The sequence below is a fragment of the Orcinus orca genome, chromosome 1 (assembly GCF_937001465.1).
Source record: "Orcinus orca chromosome 1, mOrcOrc1.1, whole genome shotgun sequence".
Taxonomy (NCBI): domain Eukaryota; kingdom Metazoa; phylum Chordata; class Mammalia; order Artiodactyla; family Delphinidae; genus Orcinus; species Orcinus orca.
Window position 1 is genome coordinate 129,448,359 of NC_064559.1, and position 24,652 is coordinate 129,473,010.

General features: G+C 46.8%; 1 pseudogene; it reads left to right on the forward strand.

Moving 5' to 3' along the window:
• The window catches only part of LOC101270914 (phosphoglycerate kinase 1-like), a 70,218-nt pseudogene extending 46,382 nt beyond the window's left edge, over positions 1-23,836 (forward strand).
• Positions 23,837-24,652: the final 816 nt, after the last annotated feature.

Sequence of the window (24,652 nt, forward strand, 5' to 3'; positions counted from 1 at the left end):
ACTGGATGGGATAGGGTGGCCGATTGCATGTGAGAGGTGGGCAGAGGGAGGAATCGAGGGTGATGCCCAGGTTTCTGGCTGGACCACTGTCCAGCTGGAGTGGTATTAGCGGAGATGGAAGTGTAGGAGGAATGAAGATATCTTGGGGGAAGATAATGTGTTCAATTTCAGACCTGATGAGTCTGAGGAGCTAGGGAGCTTTCAGGTGTCCAGCAGGCAAGTGGGTACAGGGGTCTGGAACCCTGTTGGCACCGTCTACAAAATGCATCCCGAATCAACCGTCTCCTGCCACCTCTGCTACCTCCTCCTAGTCTAACCATTATAATATCCTGTCTGGAGGATCGCTGCAGCCTTCTAGCTAGTTTTTTTGCTGATGCATTTGCCTTGCTTTTTCTAAAGTCTCAATCAACAGGCAGAATAACCTCATTAAAAGCACATCAGAACATGGCATGCCTCCCCTCACAGTCTTCCAGTGAATTCCACGGCACTCACTCCACTCTGTACAGTGGCCTAAGGTCCTATGCGACCTGACCCTGCTACTCTGAGCTCCACTGCCCTCTCCCTCGGTGACTCTGCTCTAACCACGCTGAGCTCCTTGCTGTTCCTGGGACTCACCAGGAATCCTCCTTGCCTCAGGGCCTTTGCACCTCGTACTCTTCCCTTGGATTTCTGAGGCGCTATCTCCCTCACCTCCTTCAGGTCTGTACTCAACTACCCCTTCTCTGTGAAGACTTCCTGCTCACTCCATCTAAAATGACACCCCACTCTTTCTTTCCCTTCTTTATTTTTTTCCCCAGCTCTTACCACTATTAATCATACTATAAATGTTACTTATTTATCATATTTAATATCTGTGTCCCTCATTTGAATGTAAACTCCGTAAGGCAGAAATTTTCTCTTTTATTTTCTGCTGCATCCCTGAACCTGGACTGGTTCCCGGTGCATAGTAAAAACTGAAATATTTGTTAAATGAAAGAATAAACTGCAGAAGATCAACGGGCTGAGTATATAAGGCCTAGGAATAAACAAGCCCTTGGAATCCCAGCTCTGACACTACTCATTGTGACCTTGGACTGGTTATTTACCATCTCTAAGCCTTAATTTCCTCATCTATGAAATGGAGAGATTAATAGTACCTCCCACAAAAGATTTTCGTGAGGATGCATCCAGCCAAGAAATATTTATGGACCCCCTCCCATGTGCCAGGAGCTGTGTTTAAATGGGGATTAGATGAGAGAATTTATAGAAGAGTTTGACATTGTGCCTGCCATATTGCAAACCGGCCGTAACGCCTTTACTGAGTATTAGCAGAGGAAAGAGTGTTAAGCAGTCAGGAGACAGGGCTGTGTGAGAGCCGCTGAGATGGGAGTGTGCGTACTGACCCAGAGGGAGTGAGCAGAGTGCGGGGTGAGGGGAGGGGACTCTGCTGACCTTGCAGATTTCTCAGGGATGAACCCCGTGAGGGGGAGCCAGGAAGCAAGGTGGACTTTGAAGGATGATTAGGGAGTAGAAGGGGAATTCTGGTGTCATCATCAGCATACCAGTGCCAGAACGGAGAAGAATTGCAGACACAGACTCTCTCCAAAGCCACAAGTCATTACTCCCGGGAGGAATGACACCGTGGGCATCCCCCTGCGAGAATTGAGGGGCCTTGAGAAGAACACTGTAACTTGGCAGGGTCCCACATACTTCAGACCGGATTAGGGTTGGACTCCCAAGTGCCGTGCCTCACTACTTGGAAATCCCATGAAAGAGCTGGAGCCTCGTTCTGGGCAGCAGTGGACAATGGCTCTTTGTCAGCAGCCAGTGAAGAGTAAGCGAGGAGAGTGATGGAAGCTGAGGTCTGAGGGGTGCTGTGTTCTGGGGGTCTCAGATGGTGTGGAGAAGAGGGTCAAGGCCTGGGAGGTCACAGTCAGGCAAGATGAGAGCGTGGAGAACTGAGGGCCCTGCCCTTTCCCTCCAGACCCACCATGGCTCTGGCCCTCTCTGCCTTGGGCTGTACCTTGCTCTGGCCTTCCTGGTGGATTATTCTGGAAGACTTCCCAGGAAGTTTGGAGGTCCCTCAGGTCCAGGCCCCAGGGATGAGGGAGCCCAGGATAGCGGTTATTCCAATGATGTGAGCCCCTCAGGCACTCTGGCTTCTTCAGTGCCCAGGAGGCCCTGTGGTGCCACAGAGCCGACAACGTGAAGCGGGGGACCCCACTGCACTGTGGGGAGCAACAGGCTGAGAAGTCAGACCCTGAGGTGTGGCCTCTCGCTTTCCACCCACGTTAAGCAGAAACCACAACTTCAAGGCTTACTGTGCTCCTCCCTCCAGCCCTCAGTAGTATATGTTGCGTAAGAGACACCTGCAGCTCAACAAGTAATTGCAAAGTGAATCCTATGTAACCACCACCTAGGACATGAGGGGATCACTGCCATCTCCCCTTCATCCCTTTCTGATTTCTATCCCTTGCCTCCCCCTGAAGGTAATTACTATGCTGACTTCTAGAACCATCATTCCCATGTTTTTTGTGTGTTTGTTTTGTTTTGTTTTTACCAGGCAGCATAGTACAGTGGTAAGAACATGGATTCTGGAGACAGAAGGTGTTCATTCACTTCTTGGTTCCTCTACTCACTTGCTGCGTATCCTTGGGCCGAATACTTTATCTCTCTGTGCTCACTTTCTTCATCTGTGGCGTAAGGATCACGAGAGAATGCAAGCTGATGAGGTTGTTTAAAAGATTAAATATGAGTTAATATACGTGTAGTGCTTAGAACAGTGCCTTGGGTAGTATGGGTGCTCTTCGTAGTACTGTCACCTAAATATACACGCCTTAGCAGATACGGTCTAGTTTGCTAGTTTTTGAACTCTATGCTAACGAATCATACTCTAAAACCAACCAACAAATAAACAACCCAACAGATAGGTACAAAGCCTATATGATGACGGCAGCAATGATGATTGAAGGGGAAAAGGATGTGCCAGTGGCTGAAGTTCTGGAAATAGGAGGAGCCTGTCGTGATGGGCTGGGACGTGAGGACAAGAACACACAGGGGTGGCATAAACAGATCACGGGGATTAACACTCAGCAGAGAGGTGTAACTGAGGGGGTTACTGAGTCTAAGCTCATGCTGCTCGTTGCCAGAGAGGCCAGTAAATCAAGTTGCTGGGACAAGGAATAGTGACTTTATTCGGAAAGCCAGCAGACCGAGAAGATGGTGGACTAGCGTCCCAAAGAACCATCTTGCCCGAGTTAGAGTTCAGGCTTCTTTTATACTAAAAGGGGAAGGGGTGTGATTGGTTGCTGCAAACTTCTTGGTGTGGAAATCCTTTGTTCTTGCAGCTGCCCAGGTAGGTCATGTCACAATGTTCTCCTAAACCTCAAGCAAGACAAATGTTATTCTCTGTTCTGCAACATTTTATCTCTATATGAATGGAAAAGTGTTACACCTTTAAAGGTCAGAGCCTTGAGGATGGGCCAGCTTGTATATTTCAGGCTATAGGCAGCATGCTTTACTTGTAGCAAAAGCAATGGAATACAGAGGTTAAAGTAAAAGAAACAGATCCGTATGGAGTCAGATCTGTTCTTCCCTATTACAAGAGAACACAGCATGGGTCCAAGGAGTAGGAGGGACTCTGGGGAGTGAGGCAACCTGTCCCTCCTCTCCCACCACCCGGCACCCAGCGTGGTTCCTGTGGAACTCATGCTGCTTCCTTCATGGTGCAGTGCAGACTCCATCTCCATTCTGCCTCTGGTTGCGTGACGTCACACTTCCACTCCCGGCTGTGGGGCCTGGCTGTAGGTCACTGCCCTGATAATAGATGCTTCAGTTTCAGTGCAGCCTGGACAGTGCCCAGAGCCTCGTGGGCCTCTGTCTCCAGAGGGAACAGCCCTGTGCTTGGGGAACAAGAAGCCCCAGCTCCCAACTGCACTGTGGGCAGAGTTAGATTGAAAATGTTTTTATTCAGCAAACTTGTACTAAATACTTAAAAGTCCCAAATACTTCACTGAACTGAGATGGTTTTCTTTGCTTTCCCTGGATCTGCCCACTCAGTCTTCATAGCAGCCCTGAGCTCTCCTGCTGTCTCTGTGTTATAGAAGAGGAGACAGAGGCGGGGAACTGGCTCCCACTCACACGGCTAATAAGTGCAGGAGGCCTGGCCAGGGCCGTGCTCACTGCCCTGCTTCACCTCACTTCCTTGCTCAGCAGTCCTGGTTCTGCTCCGCTGGCTATGTGGGCACACTGCTGAACCTCTGCGGGTTTCAGGTTCCCTGCTTATGAGGAGCAGGCCTATGGGCCCCAGTGTTCGCATCCCCTGATTCACTGCCCTTCATGGAGGACTCCCACAGATGCCCTGGGCACCTGGGGACTCCACGAGAAGTAATATCACGGCCTCTGGCCTCCTCAGGGAACTTATATTTGGGGACACAACTGATGATACAAGATGGTAAATAATTAACTTTCCAAAGTGTGATTCAGACCAGGGTGTAATTAAGGGCTCTGGGAGGGCAGCTGAACGAGTCTTGCCTAGTGGAAAAATGGGTCATCTTAAAGGAAGAGCAAATTCTCCTTAACCACTGCTAAAAATTACTTCTCTGTTAGGCAAGGGTCAGAAACACTTTCCTGGCAGACAAGTCGTTACCATCCGGCTCCCAGTCGGCCCTACCTGCCCCACCCGCAGCCGGGAGCCCTGTGCAGCTTGTGGACGTGCCTCATTTCAGCAAAAGCATCAACACTTAGAGGGAGGGTTTTTTCTTCCTCCACAAAACATGCTTCCTTATGTTGAAATATTTCTCCACAGGGCTATGCGTGGGATGAAGAGGATGTATGGTGAGCAGGCATAGCCCCAGAAATAGAGGGCTAGTTGGGATTGTGCAAAAGTCAGTGGATGAACCTTGTGACAGAGACACCACACACCCTGAGGCTGGTTGCTTCAACCATAAAGAACTAGTTGTGAGAAACAGAGTTTGACTGGGTTGGGGCCATGACACCGGGGAATGGAAACACTGGAGACAGTATTTTAAAATGTTGAGCTTGGGCTGAAGAACGAATCTTAGGTTTGTGCTGACTCATACTGTGGCATCGCAGAGCCTGTGGAGAGGCGGCATCTATCCCAGGATTCTTGGTCTCCCACTGTGTCTCTTCCTCTGTTGGTTTTCTTCCCTATGGTTCTGTGCCAGCTCTGCTGTTCATTCTACTACTGCAAGGGATAATACCTTTCCAAGATTTCAGTGTTTAATAGCAGGCTGATGGCTCACAACTTTACTTTTTAATTTAAAAATTTTATATTTTTATTGCAGTATAGTTGATTTATAATGTTGTGTTTCAGGTGTATAGCACAGTATGTATATATGTATTATATATTCTTTTTCAGATTCTTTTCCCTTATAGGTTATTATAAAATGTTGAGTAGAGTTCCCTGTGCTATACAGTAGGTCCTTGTTAGTTATCTATTTTATATACGGTAGTGTGTATCTGTTAATCCCAGCCTTAGAGTTCCAGCTGGGAGCTGGCCGTAGGCTCTGGACTCACGAATGTGGCTGCCTCCTGGGTGTCGTCGTTCCGAGTCCCACAGGTACATCTTCTCAACTAAACTCCTCCCAAACTTGCTTCTCCCCATCCGCCTTCTAACTCAGTGAATGGCACCATCACTCACCCTCCCCATCCTCCATGTGCAAAGAGTCACCAGTTCCCTCCACGTCTTTCCACTCCACGCGTGAACCTCAGTTCAGGCCCTGCATCTCCGTCCTATAGCAGCTCTCTCAGGGGTCCGCCTGCCTTCCAGTTTGCTCCCCTTGAACCCACCCTACACACAGCAGCTAAAGTGCTTCCACAGCACAAATAGGAGGTGTAACTCCCCTCCTTAAAGCTCCTCGAAGCCTGCCAGTTGCTTTGGGGATTCAGCCTAAACTCGTTCAGCGTAAAGCGCCATTCCCGAGTGGGGCCTGGTGTGTCACTCCAGTGATCTGAGGCTTGGCTCTCACGGGAACCTCCCTCCAGGCCTGGGCATTCTCTGACAGGAACAGGAGATGGACGCGGTGAAGTTGTTAAATGGAAATTACCATCTCTCCCAACACCCGCACTCTATCATATTTCTGAATTCAGAACATCCCAACAGAGTCCAAGATGCTGTTTCTAAAGAAAGTACATCAGAGTAACCTGCTTACAAATCAGTAAGAAAATAACCTATAGGAGAAAAGAATCTGAACAAGAATCTATACATATGTATATAACGGAATCACTTTTGCTGTATACCTGAAACTAACAACACTGTAAATCAGCTATACTTCCATTAAAAGATGCTTTGCTGAAACCAAGAAAAAAAGAAAAGAAAAATACAAGTAGCCTAAGACAATGACAGAAGATAACCAGGATAACCGGGGAAGAAAGCTGGAGCCTTTACTGCTCTTCCAGACCAGAGCCTGTTAGGCCCTCAGTGAACCTTGCCTGTAACTCTCTTACGACTTTTCATACTATGTGGCATCTATGTATTTATTTATCACTTGGTCTAGCTCTTACTTTAAAAAGTCAGCAACCCGAGTTCGGGGAAGATGCATCTGTCTGCATCTTCTATGTGCCTCCTGTGCAGTGCATACCTTCTACGCATGGGGCAGAGGAGGGTCTCGGTATATGAACGGCCAATTATTAAATCACAATATTATGTCTTTCCCCATTAGCCAGGAATATTTATTTCATCAAAAAAGCTTTCTAAAACTATCTCCCCATATTACAAAGGATTATGTTCCTAATGAGTATTTTGCACTTATGAATCAATAATAAAAAGACAAATTCCCTAAGAGAAAAGTTGACCAAAGATGATAGACAATTTACAAAAGAATTTACAAAAGAAACAATACCAATGGCCATGAAACGTATGGCAGAGGCTTAATCTCCATGTATGCAATGAAAGCTACTGTTTGCAGGAGGTGGGGAAACAGGGACTTGCACTGTTGGCAGAAGTGTAAATTTGTAGAACCCTTCCTGAGGGCAATTAAGCAATAATAATTCAAAATTTAGAATTTACATGATCTTTGACCCAACAATCCCAGGACTCTGTCCTCTAGGAATAATCAGATAAGGGTACCAAGTTTATGTGAAAGAATAGTAATTGCAACATTAATAACAGAATAGTTAAAAATGCAAATAAGTCAAGCTTTTATCATAGTGATATGGTTAAATAAATCATGGTACAGCCATATAATGGAATATTATGCACTTGTTAGAAGAGGAGCAAATCTCTAGATATGTGTTTCTACAAGGAAAAATGTGCGCAATATATCAAGTGAAAGAGGCAGGTTATAAAGCATTTTATCCATCTACCCATCCACCCTTCCTCTCATTCTTTCATTCAGCAAGAAAATAGTAAAAGAGTGTTATTAAGCCATTAACAGTAATTATCACTGGATCAAGTTAGACTTTTTAGTGCCTTCCACACTCTATTTCATATTTTGAAGATTTTACAATGAGCAGTGTGGTATATTATTCTTGAAACAGCAAAAACCATAGGTAATGCCAGTAGGGGGAAAGTTTTTCTTGATTGAAAGAGCAATATGAGAGATTTCTCTCTGCTGGCATTTGGGGAACACGTTGCCATATGGGATAATTTTTTATCATGAGGCATCTTGGCTTGTTGGATTAGCCCCTGGTGGCAGAGCCTTGCATCATGTGGAATTTGTCCTGCGTTTTTGACCCCAGCTTTCACTAACTCCTAAGAAACACAAGATAACATTTTCACAGTCCATTCCTGTGCCAGTAAAGGGGAACACATTACATTTAATTTCCAACTATCAGTGGTTAAGAATTGTGTGGGTATATGAAATCAGCAAATAATAAACATTTTATCCATTTGTTTTCTCTCTTCTACCTATACTCTCAATCATCATTTTATTTTATTTACTCATTACCAAGACAAAGTGGACTGATTTCTGGTTTTTATTTTGCTCTTCCCCACATGCTCTTGGCCTGACTTGGTCTTAGAGAACACTGGCCGGTTCCTATTGGTCACTAATTTCTTTTCTACCTAATCACAAAACATTAACTAATACAAGTTTACACTTTTCCTTGGTGTTGATGACATGCTCATCTAACAATGGCTCCTGGCACTTCATCCTTTTTCCTTCTTAGGAAACTGTAAGTGCTTTGCCCTTTGGTCCACCATGTTGATGTCTTTATGTTGATTGGACTTGGTAAACTGAAAGTGGCATCTCTGGATGCCCTGGGAGGATACATGTGTTCTAGAATGTTGGAAATAAACCCTACAGAGATTCCAGGGGCCAGCCATATTGGTAAAGGTTTTAGGCTCCAGTGTTCTAGACTATGCTGAACAACATTCTCTCCAAGGTAAAGGACCAGTGAATGCATCTGCACCTCATACAACCATGAAAGAAGCACAGCTCTTTGGAAGTCCTTCAGGTGCTGGAGGCAATATGTATTGCACTTGGGACAACTGCTCCATCACATTTATCAGAGGACTCACGTTGCTAGCAATTTTTTTTTTTTTTTTTTTTTTGCGGTACGTGGGCCTCTCACTGTTGTGGCCTCTCCTGTTGCGGAGCACAGGCTCCGGACGCGTAGGCTCAGCGGCCATGGCTCATGGGCCTAGCCACTCCGCGGCATGTGGGATCTTCCCAGACAGACGAACCCGTGTCCCCTGCATCGGCAGGTGAACTCTCAACCACTGTGCCACCAGGGAAGCCCTGGCTATTTTGATTGGGTCTCAGAGCAAGAGGGGGCTCTGCAGCAGGTCCAGGCTGTAGTATAAGCTGTCCTGCCACTTGGGCCATGTGAACTGGAAAATCCCATAGTGCTGGAGGAATCTTGTGATAAATGACAGCACATTGTGGTGTCTCTGACAAGTTGCACTGGGGGAGTTGCAGCAGATCTCTAGGCTCTGGAGCAAGGACATGCTATCTGTTGCAAGAAATTATGCACTTTTTGAATGGAAGCTCTTGGCAGGCTACTGAACCTGGGAAGAGACTGAGCATCTTGCCAGAAGTCGTCAAATACATGTGCATCCAGAGCTACCTATCATGGACTGAGGGCTGTCATTCCCACCGGGTCATAAGGCCGGAGAAGCCCAGCATAGTTCATCTTAAAGTGATCATGGTGCAGCTAGGAGCACAGGCTAGGAGTGGGCCTGGGCAGGTCCAGAGGGCAGGAGAACACTAACTGACCAAGTGGAACAGTCTCACGCATCACCTGCTTATGTTGCCTTGATGCCTCTCTCTAAGCTCATGCCGATGGCCAGGGGTTTCCTATGACCAGTTGGCAAAGGAAGAAAAGAAAATCCAGGCCTAACTCATGGAGGGGTTGACTGGGTCTGTTGGTGTGAGCTGAAAAGAGACTGTTCTGCATTACAGCTCCACTCAGGGGACTCTGAAAAGAAAAGGAGGGCAGGAGAAAATCCTCCCCCCATGGGCAGAGCTGCAGACACTGCTTTAGTCTTCCAGTTTGTGAAGAGAGAGAAATGGCTTTAGCTAAGACTATGCTGTGAGTCCTGAGCTGTGGCAAGTGGTTCGGCTGGTGGGTCAGGGGTTTGGAGGGAGCAATATTGGAAGATTGGAGATGAGGTGATATAGGAGAAGAGCATACAGAGGGGGCCCAAAGTGTAGGGGTTGTTACATCACCTATGAATGCCCACCAGAGAGAATCTACTACAGAATCAGGGACTCGACAATCAGCTGGACAGAATGACGTGGCCTGCTCTCAGCCTTCCCAGTGCCAGCACAGTGGGCCCGTGAAATGGAATCACCATGGTTACAGAAATGAGAACAACGCATACACCCATCATGGCAGAGCAGATGACTCTGATCGTCATGAGGAGGTAGGCTTGCTGCTGCATCATGGGGCCAGGAAGGAATAGGTTTGGAAATTAGAGGATTTATTGGGACCATATCTTGGTGCCCAGGTTTAGCTGCAGGTGGGCAATTATTGCAACTACAAACTGATAAGAGCATGGTAACCAAGGGTTCAGACTCTTCAGGGATAAATGTCTGTCCATTTCAGCAAACAAGCCACCTAGACCAGTAGAAGTGCTGGTGGAGAGTGGGGGAAATCTAGAAAGAATGGTGGAGGAAGGAGATGATGAATATCAGTTCCAACCTAGGGACCAACTGCAGTGGTGAGTGGGGGGCTGCTTTGCTTCTAATCGTCCCACACCAGCCACTCTCTTTGGAAGACTGCCACCTGGTAACTACACTGCTTTGCCCACAGGTGCAGAGCCCAGAGGTGCCTGGGAGTTTCCATTTCCTCAGGGCCCCCCTTAGCCAAGGGCTGACAGAGTTTGTGAGCATGAAGTCCAGCTCCTTGCCTCGATGGGGACAAACTCACAAGTCTCTCCCCTGTGAGACTCCACCTGAAATCTCACAACCTTGGGTCCTTCCCTTTCCATGGCCTGCTCCCCTCACTCTCCTATCAGTTTCTTCCAGGGCCGGTCTTACTAAACCACTGCCCTTAGAATCTTCCTCTCAGAGTCTGCTCTGGGTAATCTCCCACTACTTAACGGGGAGATTAACGGGGTGGGGGGTAATAATAGGTCACATTCCCTGGGCATCTACCATGCGCAGGGCACTGTGGTGAGAGGTCTTACATTACCAGGTCCACTGAATCCTCTAGAACTCGCCGCTCCCCGACCCCAGGTGCTGAATAAACTCTCAGCAGCAGAGCTTAGGGCTGTAGGGCACAGGCCCAGGAGCCCAACTATCTGGGGTCAAATTCTGGTTCTGCCAATGACTGGCTGTGTGACCTTGGGCAGGTTACTTTCCTCATCTGTAAAATGGGGATAATAATAGGGTCTACTTCACAGGCTGTTTATGAAAATTCGAGGAGTTAATGTAAAGCATTGGAATGCTTTGTAGGTGTTTGTTAAATGAACAGATACTTCACAAGGGGCAAGTAAGACTTAGAAAGATTAATGAACTTGCTCAAGTTCACCCAGCTAAAGGGGCAAAGTCAAGATCTGTATGATTTCAAAATCCAATCTCTTAACTACGACTGTATGCCACCTCTGGTCAGGCCTACTGCTCCTTCGTTCCCCTTAGTATATTTCAAAAGCCCCACTTTTCTCCGAGACCACCCATCGCTGGCTGGTCTTTGCTGGGAGACCACAGGAGGGGCCTGGGTCTCCCTGTGGCCGCCCTTGTGGTTGAGGTTCTCTATCACTGTGGACATTGTCTTGTCTTGGAGGTGCTGCTGTGTGTTAATTCTCAAGGGGATCTCTCCCCAGACCTTCATTTTCTTTATTTCATTGCCAACCCCTGTTTCCCACACCTCCCAAAAAAGTAGAGAGAGACTTTCCTTCACTACTGAAGTGATAGCTTATGAGAACCTTTTTTTTTTTTTTAACTCGGAAATCCTTTTCTCAATTGCCAAGGTAAATGAGATAATAATTTAAAACATATGGAAACATGTAAGGGGGGAGGGAAGTGAGAAAACTCTCACTTGCCACCCGCGTGGCTTTCTGAGGCTGCTTCACTCACCCAGCCTTGGCTCACTGGGGCTGTCACCGGCCTCCCCTTGGACTTCGGGATGACACACCTGGCAGGCTTGGTGAATGTCCTTATAAGGCAACTGCGGTGCCGCCCCCGTGGCTTCCCTGGCCTGCCTTTCACTAGGGCAATGAAGCAATGTCCCTGAACTGGGAAGGGAGGGGACAGCTTGCTCTTAGTTCTCTAATAGCCCCACGCAGGCGGCTCTACTTCCTTTTCTGATGGTTTGAATGTGAGAAATCCAGCTACAGGAGAACATCAAGAAGGAGGCCATTTATCTCCATGCTATTCACTGAGCAAAATGTATCAGGCAGCCGCTGTGTGCCATGCTCTTTAATCTCATGGGGTCACATGAGGATTGTTACAGGAAAGGGAAGAGATCCAGATGTGGTGCTGAGCTTCGAGGCTGCCCGGGATCCAACATTAGTTTCATTGTTTTTTATTTTTGTGAGGCCCTCAAGGTCCACGCAGGTCCCAGGACTTGGGAAGGGAGGTAACTCCTTTTGTCAGGAAGGAGAAGGGACATCGAATATTTAATGTCATAGGTGCCAAGCCCAGTGCTTTACATCCATCACCTCATTTGATTCTCAAGGTTATCTGTGAAGTAGGTATTTGGGTTTACAGTGGAATTTCCCTGAAATATCTACTCTGATCTATCTCCCGGAGTCAGCCAGGATGAGGCCCCTTGGGTTATTTACATTTTAACCTCAAAGGGTGTTTTCTGTTTTCAGCCTTAATACTTATGGCTCAGCTCAGTCCCAAAGGTTTCCTCCCAGCTCAGATACCCAAATCAGCTGCTCCCGCCCACGGCAAGTGCTCGACTCCTGGCTGCCCACAGCCACCAGGGGCCCAGGAGGCCTGGCTGACCTGCAATTCCACCTCCCCACCCATCATGAGGGGAGGGGTGGAGGCCCCAGACCTTCTACGACTTCACCTCTGGGCTCCCAGCTCACACCCTATGCCGTCCCCTTCAGTTAGTCTGCTCGGGATCCAGCTTCTGTGCTGGATAAAAGACCAACATCACGTTGATGCTGGGGGTTTCCCAGGGTTTCACCTTCTTTGGAGAACAGGTGCTGCAGACATAAACATCTTTATGACCCAGGCTAGATTAATTCCCCCTGCGACGCGTTCTCTCCCATCTCCTCTTTCACAGCTCTTAGCACACGTTTTTCTCATGAACTGCCGGGAGAAAATTGCACTGGAAAATCTGGAAGCATATCTAGATGGCTTCTCTGGGTATGAAATTTCAACCACCCTCCCCTCTGCCAGTTTCCCCCTCCGTCACCTTCCTCCATCCTTGCCTTGCTGCCTCCACTCTGGCCACACTGGTCTCTTGCTGCTCCTTAAACATCCAAGGCTAGGGTTGCCAGATAAAATACAGGTTTCCCAGTTACATTTCAGTCTCAGATAAACAACAAATGATTTTTTAGTATAAGTATGTCCCAAGTTAAATTACTCCTTGCTTATCTGAAATTTAAATTTAACAGAATGTCCAAACTTTGCTTTCTTTCTCTTTTCTTTTTTTGCTAAATCTGGTGACAATGCCAAGCTCATTCCCGTCACTGGGGATGTTTGTCAGTCACATGACTCCCCCCTCACTGGACTCTGGCCTTGGCCCAGATGCCCTGTCTTCAGGGAGGCCTCCCCTCGTCCCTGTGTCTCAAAGCATGGCCCCATCCCGACCTTCCACCTCCCCTTGCCTTATTTCCCCCTCAGCAGCACCTGCCTGACTTGCCCTCACATATGTGTCTTCTGTCCATCTCTCCACAAGCACGATCACGTCATTAAGTCAGGGATTCACATCAGTTTTGTTCACTGCCATGTGCCCAGTGTCTAGAACGGGGCCTGGCACAAAACAGTCACCCCAAGCCATCTGTTGAATGAATGGATTATTCTGCATGATCAGGAGAGAGAATTTTGATTTTTTCCAGTCAGCCCAAGAAAGAGAAGGTAAGAGAAGAAGGCCCTGAGATAAGAGGGGGAAGAGTGGGGAGAGGGGAGGGTAGGAGAAAGACAGAGACAGACAGACAGAGTGAGACATAGAGACAGAGACAGACAGACAGAATGAATTGAGAGAAGAGACAGGATGCAGTCTGAGACCGCTCTCATCTGTGGGTGACTTCAGAAGTGTGGGAGCCCATGCAGCTGCTAGAAGACTTTTGCACGGAGGGGCCATACCATGCATACGATGTAGACTTTGAGAACACAGGCTTTGCCACAGACTCAAAATTTGAGTCTGGGCTCCACCACTTAACACTTGTAAGGCTTTAAGCACGGAATGCATCTCTAGGCCTCAGTTTCCCTATCTGTTAAATGGTAATAACAATATTACCCAGTCGTGGAGCAGTTGGGAGGTGTAAATGAGATACGTGTCAAGCACGTAGCGCCAGGTCTGACCCCTGGCAAGTGCAGAAGAGAAAACAGCTGCCAGTGCTCCTGCCATCACAGCCATGCTCCTCCTGATCATGAAATTACGCCCCCCCACCCCATGATTGCCTCTTCAATTTTTACTGACTCTCAGTTGTTGACCATTTTCTAAAAAGCAGCAGTGGTTTTGTTTTTGTTCTTTTTTGGTAATCACTGTGGCCCATTAGAGATTAGAGAATAGCTGGCGGGTGTGCTCTGGGTGCTGAGAGGCCAGTGTCGCTCTTCTGCCTGTGGCGTGACTCACCCCTCATGCAGCCCCAGGGATAAGTCTCTGCACTCAGGTGGCTTGGAGGTTTTGGGATATAGTTGCCACCAGTGTTAAACCCAGAGCGTCAGAGGCCCCTGTCGCTGAGCACACAGGACAGGGTGCAACCTGTCTGGTCTTGACGTGTGCTGGCTCTGTGACCCCCGCACCCCTTAACCACACAGCTGCACGTTCTTCCTGTGGAAAACAAGATGGTGTTTCCTGGTCTGTCTTTCTTCCAGGTTTGGATGACCACGAAATGAAAGAGGCTATGACAAAAGCTTTGGCAACCCTCAACTGCTATATAAAGCCCAGATCGTGTCATCGCATTGTCTGCATGACACGGGGGAGGGTGTCCTGACTAGCTGACTGGGGATCATGGGCTCTGTGGACATCTTGGTGTCACCCACTCCCTGTACCTCATAGACACACACCCTTTTCCTGGCGCCAGGATCAAATACCACTCAGCGATGTGTCCTCGGGGTGGGGGTTAAAATGACACAAGGCCCTCATTCCTGGGAGCTCCACCACTGCACCCCCCGCAGTCAGGCCAGCAGGTGTCTGCCAGATGTTCGAAGGCAGGAAATTAGCGCCAGCTCTGAATAAACATCTTTGCACTTTGCTATATTGGTAACTGGCTGTACTTTTGTAGGAGTGGACACACTCCTGGAAGTCCCCCGGTTCCCAGCCCCGATGAGACACACACGCTCCAGCCCCTCCCCATCGTAGCCTCACTGTTTCTGGGGAACACTCATTCTTAGGTGGCAGCACTGTCCAGGGCCAGACGATGCCTCCTGCAGCAGACAGGCAGGCTCAGGATGTACTGGTGCCCATGACCTCAGCTTGTGGGCCCGGGCCTTGGCCCAGCCCATAAAGCCAAGTCACCTCTGAGAAACAACCTTCTCTCATTTGGCCAGAGCCAGCCCCCAACTACAGCAGGCAGGGTCCTTGCCTCAGGCTCTGCAACTTAATGCATTTATAAGACAAATAATAACCAAGTGACTACTATGCACTATGTACTAGGTGCTAGGAACTCACCAATGAACAAAACCAATACTGAATTTCCCTTCCTTCATGGAACTTCCATTCTAGTGTGGGGAGGGTAGGGGGGACAGAAAAAGTAAATAACTAGATTCTGAAATGTGTAAACAGGTGACAAATGACGTGGAAAATTAGCATGGTAAAGAGGGTAAGGGTGAGTGCAGGGGGAAGGGAGCAGCAGGTTCCACGGGGAGGTCCACAGAGAATGTACCACCTGAGTCAACACCAAGGAGGTGAGCACCTGGGACGGGAGCTGGGAAACATTCCACGAAGGGGGAACAGCCAGTGCAAAGGCCCTGATGCCTTGACCACCGCCTGGTGTGTTCAAGCAATCAGGAGACCAGTGCCTAGAACCCAGTGAGTGGGGGAAGTAGTGATTTGGGAAACTAGCAGTGGCCAGGTGTGGAGAGCAATCCTGGCAGGTGGCAGCAGGAGGAAAGTGGTTCCGAATCAGCTGGTGGCAAGGGCTGGCTCTGGTTTGGGAGTCCTTGAAGTCTTCATAATGTGGGAATGCCTTCTTTAAGGAAAAATATGAAATTACAAATATGAAATTAAGCACAGGGTTTTGGAAATGCAAGCGAGGGCCCCTGAAGCTTAGGTTCCTTAACTTCCCGATGGTGGAGCTGTGGACCCAAGGCCTGTGCTTGGGATGGCTCCGGAGGGCCCCACTCACCCCAAGGCAGCACCCTCCTCCCTCTCTCCCTCCCCTACAGCATTGCCCTTCTGTGACTTCTCTTCTGGTCCAAGCTTCCCGTGACATCCATCTTAACCAGTGTTTGCACAGATAGCAATGGGGACAGAGAGAGGACCTGAGGGACTACTGTGTCCCCAGCCTGGCCACATGGGTCAGAGTCCAGCCAGCAGGGATGACCGTGACAGTGAGGGTGGCAGGGAAGCCCCCCTAGGAGGGGAAGGACAGGAATCACGTCTCCGCAGAGGACATTTCTCTGATTTTGTGGTTCTGTCCCCATCCAGGAAAAGAAACCAGGAGGGCAAGCACACACTCAACATGAAAGGAGGCTGGGGTCCTCCTCCAGGCCCCCCACTGTGACCCTTCAGGGAGTAGCTGCACGGGGCTGGGTCCGGGAAGATGAGCTGGGGGACTCTCTTAAGCTGGCTGGTGAGCGCCAGCCACCCAGGGAGGCCCAGGCTCTGCTTTGGAAACCAGGAAGGGGCTGGGGACAGGAGTGGAGCAGGCGGGGAGAGTGAAGAAAGGAATTATTCAGAGACCAGTTATGAACTATTAGCAGTGGGGAAAGAAACCAAGATGTTTGGGGGAGTGTTCATTACGTTCCTCTGCGTGATGTGGCTTCTGCGGGGCCTGGTTAAATACGAACTATGCCCTCCCTCCCTCCCTTCCCTCCTTCCTTCCTTCCTTCCTTCCTTCCTTCCTTCCTTCCCTCCTTCCTTCCTTCCTTCCTCCCCTCCTTCCTTCCTTCCTTCCTTCCTCCCTTCCTCCCTCCCTCCCTCCCTCTCTTCTTTCTCTCTCTTTCATTCATTGATGAGAAAAGATCCCATTTAAAAGTAGCTGGTGTATGTAGACCCTTCCCAATTAAAAAAAAAAACATAATAATTTTTCTTTAAAGTGCCAATTGCTATCTTTGTCTAGATAGAGACATTTAAGCAAGTTTGGATATGATAAGGAAATTTTGATTAATTTGTTTGAATGGGACTCTTTTTTTTTTTTTTTTTTGGTGGTACGCGGGCCTCTCACTGTTGTGGTCTCTCCCGTTGCGGAGCACAGGCTCCAGACGCACAGGCTCAGCGGCCATGGCTCACGGGCCCAGCTGCTCCACGGCACGTGGGATCCTCCCGGATCGAGGCACGAACCTGTGTCCCCTGCATCGGCAGGCGGACTCTCAACCACTGCGCCACCAGGGAAGCCCTTGAATGGGACTCTTGTTGTAATATAATCCTTTGTGTTTTGGAATAAATCAACCAAGAAGCATTTATAGCACAGCTGCTATATATGCAGTTTTATTTTAGGGCCTCCTTATTCAAGGAGGTTGAATCCAAAATCCTACTCCTGGAGGTGATTTTGGTCTGGCTGTGAAGTCAGTGCTTATGTCTGTGGGGAGACAGGTCGATGACGCCATGGCATTGCTTCTCAGGCCTTACACGTGACTATTTCTCTTGTTATTCAATGTATTTTCCCTGGACTGTCGCACCCACACCAGAGACATCACCACCCTCTGTCAAGCTTTCAGTGCCAAATCAGTCTCCAGCCTGACTTCCCGCTACCTCCCAGGTGCTTTTCCAGGATGCGGAGGACTGCAGGCTCACTCCCTGAAACCCCCTCTCCCTTTGGGGTGGCCTGCCTGAAACACACGCATCTGACCACAGCCCTGGTCCAGCCAGGAGCCTCCACTGGTCGCTGTTATCCACATCAGAGGTCCAAACATCCGGAAATGTAACTTGTTTTTCAAGTAAAGTATTGCATTGAACACCAGTAGAAGAAAGATGGGAAGTTATTTTATTGGTAGACATGTACTTTACAGGCAAATGTTTATAACATTTGCTTGCTCTAAAGCCAGCCACTCTGAATAATGAGGCTATTTTCAAAAGCATAAACATTTGACATTTATGGTCATGGATGCACTTGCAGTTTTTATTTTTTAATTCATTAATTAGTATAGGTGATTTACAATGTTAGTTTAGTTTCAGGTGTACAGCAAAGTGATTCATATATAGATAGATAGATAGATAGATATAGATATAGTCTTTTTCAGATTCTTTTCCATTATAGGTTATTGCAAGGTATTGAATATAGTTCCCTATGCTATACAGTAGGTCCTTGTTTTATCTATAGTAGTGTGTATCTGTTAATCCCAAACTCCTAATTTATCCCTCCCCCACCCTTTTCCCCTTTGGTAACCATAAGTTTGTTTTCAGTGTCTGTGAGTCTATTTCTGTTTTGTAAATAAGTTCATTTGTATCATTTTCTTAGATTCCATCTATAAGTGATATCATATACTTTGTCTTTCTCTGTCTGACTTACTTCATTTAGTATGATAATCTCCAGGTCCATCCATGTTGCTGCAAGTGGCATTATTTCATTCTTTTTTATGGCCGAGTAATATTCCATTGTATACATGTACCACATCTTTTTTATCCATTCATCTGTCAATGGACATTTAGGTTGCTTCCATGTCTTGGCTATTATAAAAAGTGCTGCAATGAACAATGAGGTGCATGTATCTTTTCAAGTTAGAGTTTTCATCTTGTCTGGATATGTGCCCAAGAGTAGGATTGCTGGATCGTATGGCAACTCTATTTCTAGTTTTTTAAGGAACCTCCACACTGGTCTCCATAGTGGCTACACCACTTTACATTCCCACCAACGGTGTAGGAGGGTTCCCTTCTCTCCACACCCTCTCCAACATTTATTATTTGTAGACTTTTTGATTATGGTGCACTTGCAGTTTTAGATCAGCCTCAGCATCCAATTTATTCCTGTATTTGTTTCTGTTGCCCAGTGTTGAGAAAGTTTGGCTCAAGATATAAGTAATAAAACTAGCAACATTTTTCTGTTTTATTTTTACACAACTTGCCTTGCCATCTCAGGATGCTCTTAATTAAACAAATCCAAGATCTTGAATGCAGAGTAGGAGAAAATGTTGAGCCTAATATTGAATCATGAACAATATCTAACTGCTTTCATTGCTTATGTTAAATGCGAAATTCACATCAGAAGTAGCTCAAATTTAAGATAGGTGCTCATGCAGTATTATCCTGACTGCACAGCTAACCATTACGCAGTAGGGAGTGAATATGATCACCTAGGTTTTGTCAGCCTGCATTTGGTTATTCAGTTTACCATGGTCATGTATCTGTACAAATTGATGCAAGAGGGCATACACAGACCTGGATTTTAAGAAATCACCCGTAAAGAGCTACAGTCTTTCTAATCAGTGACACCTTTATTAAATATTCAAAATCATGAACCAAATCAGAAGAAAAGATCAATTCTTACGGTATCAAAGAGCATTTGCCCAGCGACATGTATTAGTGCATTTGTGGTCTCTGATATGTTAGCATTTGATATAAAGCACTTGTGACTATGTTGATATAAAATTACAGTTGATTTTTTAATGATTTAAAGTACATATTTTGGGTAGCTTTTTTTTTAAAAAAGAAAAATCCATGGACAGAGTCCAAAAGCCAAAAGGTAAAAGAAGGATATTTAGTGACAAATAAATCTCCCTCCACCTCATCCTCAACCAGTATTGTTCTCCCCAGTATTTTTCTTCACTGTTACCAGTTTCTTTTAATCCTACCAGAGACATTCTGTGTGTGTGTGGGAGTGTGTCTTAATTTGGGCTACCCTAGAAACAGACCTTGACACAAGGATTTAAATGAAGCTATGTATCTGGGAAGAGCTCCCAGGACTCCTGCAGGGGCTGGGGGTATGAGAATGGGGACGGAAGGCAGCCAATAAAGGGAAGATCATCGAGTAAATTCCACCATGAACAAACAGAGCGTAATGCCACCAGGGAACTCTGGGAGCCAGCATAGGGCACGTGGCCCAGTATTATTTCTCCTGTGGGGAAATGAAGCTGGTAATTTATAACCAACTGCATTGTTTGAGGGCTGTGCGGTGTGGGCAACCAGCCATGCGGCCGGGCACAGTGGACCCTGGTGGTCAGAGAAAACTCTCAGTCAAAGAAATGCAAGAGCTGGCCCTTTAGAATGTGCAGGTGTGCCCTGAAATGGTAAGGAGCACGAGGTATGGGCAGGGCACCAACAGCATCTGCTACAACATTCTCCTAAAAACATTTGAACGAAATTTGAACCAAACATTTGCAGCAACCGTGGCCTAGCCCCGCGATTGCCAGGCTTCCACAGAGCCCAGTCTGAAGGCCATTGGCATTCGTGGGAGCAGCAAACGAAGGTTTCCAGGGTCTGGCTCCTGTCAACTACTTCTGGTTCCTTTCCCTCCTTAATCACAGTCAAGTTGTCACCAGTGATACAAGCGATTTGTGCTGGCGGGCCCCACCGGATGGTGGAGCACACCTCCCTGCCTTGTCTCATGATGCTGTCTTGGCCTGGGAGCACCCTTTCCCTTCCTCTTAGCTGCCTAATGCTACTTGTTCTCCAGATTCAGGTGAGTAGAAAGAGTAAACTTTCCTTTTGGTGTGGTAGAGGGCTCACCGAGGTGTTTAGCCCAGAGCCTGACAGAGACTGTGCTCTCGGGTGATTATCTGCCCATATCCCCATCTGTCTTATGCCTTGGGGAACCTTCCCTGTCACCCCTGGGCTAGATTGGGATTCCACTCTGCTCACTGGCCTAGCACCCTGGGCTCACCTATTGGAATGATCTGTCTGCCTGTCTGTCTCGCCCAACTGTACCAGGAACTTCTTCAGGGCAGGAAGCAGGCTTTGCTCACCTCTGAATCCCCATTGCAGGCAGTATGGCTCAGTAGATGCTTTTGAACAGAATTCAACAGAGGGCGCTGCCCAGTGCCCCTTCTTTGCAGTATTTGTAGGAATCCTGAGGGAGCAATTGCTGCAGACAAGGTGGCCCTTGAATGTGTGTTAGGTGGCCTTGAATAAGACACATGCCTGTAAAGGAGGTTGCTGCCTCCTTCCTAGGGAGAGACCTGGAGACCTGCTCCTTAATTTGGCATGCAAGATTGTTTCTGCTCTTTTCATTTTTATATTTGTTTAATGGATAGTCAGTCCCTCAGTCCATAAATATTTTCCGAGTCCCTGCTATTCTGGGCACCATTCTAGGGGATGGAGATATAGGGGTGCACATGACAGAAGGAGGTCCCACCTCAAAGAACTTCCCTCCCTTGGAAGGTGTAGAATAGTACAGAATGGACTATTCATTTGGACTAGCCCACTGTCACTGGAGGGATCTGAAGAATCTGGAACAAGTGGGGCTCATCAGGGCGTGGCTGATGGAAACCTCAGGCAGTTGTAAGTAAAGGCATGGGGGCAGACATCCCAGTAGGAGGAGGGAACCAAAGGAGGTCAAGGACAGCCGTCATTTAGAAACATATTGAACGCATCTGTGGTCAGCATATTGGAAGTCACAAAGAGATAGAAGCCTCAGTCCGTCCCTGTGAAGATCTTCTGTCTACAGTGGGAGAGGAAAGTCACAGTTATCCTGAGGGTTATCAACCAGTAAGGACCATCCAGGCAACCATTTTTAAAGACTTTTTATTTGAAAATAATTATAGACTCGAAGAACGTTGCAAAAAATAGTACAGAGAGGTTGTGTGTACCGTCACCCAATTTCCCCCAGTGGTAATACTTACATAACTACAGGACAATACCACAGCCAGGAAACTGACATTAGTAAAAGGCACAGATCTTGTTCAGATTTCCTTTGTTTTACATATGAGTCTACAAAATCATTTCACATGTGTAAATCCACATAACAACCATCACAGTCAAGATACAGAAGAGTTCTGTCACCACAAAGATATCCCTGGTGCTACACCTTTATAGTCACCAGCCCCCGCCCCCCCAACCCCTGGCTAGTGTTGAGTTTTGAAAGTTCTTGGTGTTCTAGACATGAGCCCTTGGCCACATGTGCGGTTTGCAAATATTTTCTACTTGTCTATAGCATGTCTTTTCATCCTCTTTACAGGGTCTTTCACAGAAAAAAAGATTTTAATTTCGATGAAGTACAACTTAATTTTTTCTTTTATGGACTGTGCTTGTAGTGTCACGTTTAAGAACTCTTCATTTTTCTCTAGGTTTGAAGGTTTTCTATGTTTTCTTCTAAAAGTTTTATAATTTTACATTTAAATCTATGGTCATTTTTCAGTTAATTTTGTATAAGGTGTGAGGTTTGTTTCAAAGTTCTTTTTTTTTTGCCTATAAATATTGAATTGTTCCAGCGTTTTCTGTTTTAAAAAAACTATCCTTTCTCCATTGCGTATCTTTTGCTCCTTTTTCAAAAATCAGTTGGCTGACCTGGGCCTGCCTGATGGTGTCCCCGTGGCTGACAAGTACTCCTGGCAACCAGTTGCTGTAGAACTCAAATCTCTGCTGGGCAAGGATGTTTTGTTCTTGAAGGACTGCGTGGGCCCAGAAGTGGAGAAAGCTTGTGTGGACACAGCTGCTGGGTCTGTCATCCTGCTGGAGAACCTTTGCTTTCATGTGGAGGAAGAAGGGAAGGGAAAAGATCTTCTGGGAACACGGTTAAAGCTGAGCCAGCCCAAATAGAAGCCTTCCAAGCTTCTCTTTCCAAGCTAGAGGATGTCTATGTCAATGATGCTTTTGGCACTGCTCACCGAGCCCACAGCTCCATGGTGGGAGTAAATCTGCCAGAGAAGGCTGGAGGTATTTTGATGAAGGAGGAGCTGGACTGCTTTGCCCAGGCCTTGGAGAGCCCAGAGCGACCCTTCCTGGCCATCTAAAGTGGGGCGGAGCTAAAGTTGCAGACAAGATCCAGCTGACCAATAATATGCTGGACAAAGTCAGTGAGATGATTATTGGTGGTGGAATGGCCCTTACCTTCCTTAATGTGCTCAACAACATGGAGATCGGCACTTCTCTGTTTGACGAAGAGGGATCCAAGATCATCAAAGACCTGATATCCAAAGCTGAGAAGAATGGTGTGCAGATTACCTTGCCTGTTGACTTTGTCACTGCTGATAAGTTTGATGAGAATGCCAAGACCGGCCCCACTGTGCCCTCTGGTATACCTGCTGGCCGGATGGGCTTGGACTGCGGTCCTGAGAGCAGCAAAGAGTATGCTGAGGCTGTTGCTCCGGCTCAGCAGACCGTGTGGAATGGACGTGTGGGCGTGTTTGAATGGGAAGCTTTTGCCCGAGGAACAAAAGCCCTCATGGGTGAGGTGGTGAAAGCCACTTCCAGGGGCTGCATCACCATCATAGGTGGGGGAGACACTGCTACTTGCTGTGCCAAATGGAACACGGAGGATAAAGTCAGTCATGTGAGCACCGGAGGTGGGGCCAGCTTAGAGCTCCTGGAGGGTGAAGTCCTTCCTGGGGTGGTGGATGCTCTCAGCAATGTTTAGTACTTTCCTGCCTTTTGGTTCCTGTGCATAGCCCCTAAGTCAACTTAGTGCTTCCTGCATCTCCACTTGGCATTAGCTAATATCTTCCCCCATGTCAAGATTTGGCTAGTGGCCAAGAGATATAGCGCCAGGAACCCTTAAACAGTTGTACAGCATCTCAGCTCACCTTTACCGCACCCTGGATTTGCCTACATTCTTCAAGTTCCCATTTGAATTTCTTAGAGACTAAACCATTGTGCATTCTAGAGTGCATGTATTTATATTATGCCTGTTAAAGGAAAGTGAGGTATGTTAGCTTAGTTCTCTTTATGAAGTAGCTTATTCTGATTAGCTTTGTCATTGTTTCACCACTCAGCATGGAAACAAAATGAAATGCCAATTGTTGGTAGGGAGGGAGATGAAGTTGGTGATCTATTAAATAAATAATAAAAATATTCACTGGGGAAAAAAAAACAGTTGGCTGTACTAGTGTGGATTTATCTCTGGCTTATCTATTTTGTTTTATTGGTGTGGGTATTTATTCCTCCATAATACACATTGTCTTGATTACTGTAGTTACATAGTAAATCTTAAAATTGGGTGGAGTGATTCCTTCCTCTTTATTCTTCTTTTCTAAAATTGTTTCAGCTATTCTAATTCCTTTGCCTTTCCACCTATATTTATAATAATCGTGTTAAAACCTACACAAATTTTGCTGGGGTTTTGATAGAAATTGTGTTAAACCTATAGATCAATTTAGGGAGAATTGACATCTTTACTGGGTTGGGTCTTCGAAGCTGTGAACACGGTATGTTTTTCCGTTTATTTACATCTTCCTTAATTTCTTTCATCAGTGTCTTGTTGTCTTCAGCAAACAAGTCCTGTACACCTTTTGTTATAATTATGCCTATACAGTTTATTTACAGGGATGGTATAAACGGTATTATGTTTTTAATTTTGGCTTCCACATGGTCATGGACAGTATATAGAGATACTATTGATTTTTGAATGTTGACCTTGTATCCTGCGACCTAGCTAAGCTATTAGTGCTAGATGGGTTTTGTTTGTTTGCTTCATTTTTGTTTTGGGCTTTTTAAAAAAGATTCTTTGGGATTTTCTGCATAGGCCATATGTTGTCTGAAAATAAGGATAGTTTTATTTGTTCCTCTCCAATATGTATGCCATCATGGTGATTATCAACTGTGAGAATCATCCAGGCAAAAAATGTATCTAATTCCAACGATTCTGTTTTCTTACTCTTTTCTAGATTATTTCCCCTTGTCTACTGTGTGTTCAGGGAACACAGACTCACTCTTACATTAGATCAAACAACTATTATTAGGAAAAATATCTGGAAATAATAAGGTTAACACATCGTAGAGCCAAAGAGGAAGGATTGGGGGACTTTTCACATCCCGCCTGCTCGCTGAGGAAAGGTCCTCGAAAGATGACTCTGGGTACTGTGTGTTCCCTTGGGTCAGGGCCATCTGGGCC